At 28.0% G+C, this 2,567-nt stretch overlaps 1 long non-coding RNA gene across 1 annotated transcript; it reads right to left on the bottom strand.

The window, feature by feature from the left end:
* Positions 1-712, bottom strand: LOC143545221 (uncharacterized). The gene is made up of 4 exons (XR_013137389.1): positions 508-712; positions 320-419; positions 112-236; positions 1-41 (listed from the first exon to the last, which is right to left on the bottom strand). It is a non-coding gene; the product is annotated as an uncharacterized LOC143545221 (long non-coding RNA).
* Positions 713-2,567: the final 1,855 nt, after the last annotated feature.

The following is a 2,567-nucleotide window of genomic DNA, read 5'->3' as shown; positions in this document are numbered from 1 at the left end:
CAACCATGTCGCATCATACACATTAGAAATAGTCCTCTTTTCTGTGATACAAACATAAATTCGTTAATTATACGAGGTACAATGAAATAATGATAAAAATTTGTTAATTACTTCCGTAAATTTGCAGATTTCCGAATTGAAGAATAAGGAAAACATGCGGTTCTTGCTTCTTTTCCATGTAGTTTAGCATTTGCTGGCAATACTCCTCCCACAAGGTTACTATTATATGTCTAACTCTGTAAGATTGTCGATATGGATAACATAAATATGGATAAGTTTGAAAGAATGAAAATAATAAAAATAAACATGAAAAGCTCACTCTAGATCTTCTAATTTGATTTCCATCTTGATGGCTTCTTTGCCACCTCTTACCGGTTTCTTCTCCACCTCATAGCATTTGTAGACATATCCAATAATATCTAGTTTGAATTCAAGTCAGAGCATTAGCATTTTAATATTTCTTAACAATTAAAAGTGAATAATAAATTAAATAATTTAGTATCTAACGGATTCTTGTGTACTGAAGTAGGGGGTCTTCTAAAATAGAACGAAAACCAGTGAATTCAAAACCATACTTGGACCCTTGGAAGTTGGTGCATTTTTTAAGATATGTTTGCCAACGAAAAGAAATTTTCTGGCCATTCTCCACATGCTTGATTTTTGTGTCATTATCAGCTAGTGTGGGCCTAAAGATGAAGTAGCACTCATTCTCTCGAAGATGTTCTTCAAACTTATCAAAGTAACTTATGAAGACGCCTGCTTGAATCTTCGTTCCCTGAAAGTTTAATCTAGTTATGATTGCTAATATGAAAAAGGTAAAAAATGATGTTAAATATTTACCTCCTCATCCATTAAAATCATTTCAATTGACCATATTTCGTTAGGGTTCTTGTTGTTTGGTGTTCTCCATAGTCTAGGAACTCTATCTTTGATCGTATAGTTTGTTTTGGTAGCATCAAGTTCTCTCAGCTTAATCAAATTTTTTGGCTCCATGCTACTATGATCAGATACATTGATAAAAGAATTACCTAAGTTGTGTTTTGTATTCAATAAGAAATAACAAAGTATAATTAGCATTATACGTAAACAAAAAAAACTTAGATTTTAGGATGCTGGCCGCCTGAAAATAAGTCTACAAAAAGGAGAAGAGAAGTCTCATATATATATTTGACATCACATTATGGTATTTATAACATTATATAATAGTATAATACGCACTCATTAAATGAGTTTAATGGTATTTTGGTAACAGAATAATTTGATTTGAGCATAAATCAATCAATTTAAGATATTACATATTTAAAATAAATTCCATAACTAAACCAAATTGTCAAAAAAATTATGAAGTTAACAAAAATAAGTTGAAATTTAAAATACTAAAAGTTTGTCAAATAATGTAATTTGATTTCTGAAAGTAATTTGATTTTGAGAAATCATTTTATTTAAAACTTTACAAATATACATGCTTGTTTTTCATAATGAAAACTAATTTAAAACAACTTCCTTACTTAAATTCAAATAAAATCTAAATGAATTCATTTTGGCTTAAAATAAATGAACACTATACAATTTATAATAATACATTCCAAAATTTATTAACGGGTTTAACAAATAAATATGGTTAACCGTCCATAATTATTTTCAAGAATATTCAAAATTTGATTTCTGAAAATAAATACTATTGATGTACAACTTTCTATTCTAACTATGATTTTATTAAAATTATTATGTCACAACTAAGGACAAAAATCATTGTTAAATTAATAAACAATTTAAGTTGTTTTATACTACATTACTACTAATACTAATTATCCATATGAACAATTGAAATATGCATTATATGATCATGAACCAGGAAGTGATGATACCTGATATAAAGCGGGGGAGACTAGTATCAACATTATATGATCTGTAATACTTGCAGATAAAATTAAAATCATCATAGAAGATCGATAGCAATCTGGTGGATGCCTTAATCATCATTATATGATCTGCAACACTTCCAACAATCACTTTATCATCATCTTGACTGTTATTTTAAGAAGAAAACAAATTAGCTATTGCATCATCAAGTTATAATAAACAATCCTTTTAAATAACTTTTTTGTTCTTTAGGCATGCATGAGATGCTCACCAATTACAACATGAAGACATTCGTTTAAGTAAGACAACACAGAATGCTCACCAATAAAAAAACAACACGAGTCATTACTTAACACAATTATCGATAATATGCAAGTTGAATCAAACATGATTAAAAGATTGAAAAATATAAATCAACTTTTTATAGCAATCAAGAACATAGAAATGAGGAAAATAACAAAAATTTGTAAGTAGCCTGTGATAAAAAATTTTTTATTGTTATGCGTAAACTATACTATTGTAATCAAAGTATTATTGTAACCACAAAATATTGTTACAATAGAGGCACTATTATAGTAACAAAAAGAAAGAAATACATGTTCTTGAGCAATATGATGCACTAATCAAGATGGCCTGGGTACCATCTATCCTCTGTAAAATTAACATAAATGAAGGTAGAAATGTAGAATAACAATAATCCCAAT

This window comes from Bidens hawaiensis, unplaced genomic scaffold (assembly GCF_021521415.1).
Source record: "Bidens hawaiensis isolate Kalapana, Puna unplaced genomic scaffold, B.hawaiensis_p1.1 tig00013873_1, whole genome shotgun sequence".
NCBI lineage: Eukaryota > Viridiplantae > Streptophyta > Magnoliopsida > Asterales > Asteraceae > Bidens > Bidens hawaiensis.
The sequence above is the reverse complement of the archived record's forward strand: the minus strand, read 5'-3'. Positions and strand labels throughout refer to the sequence as shown.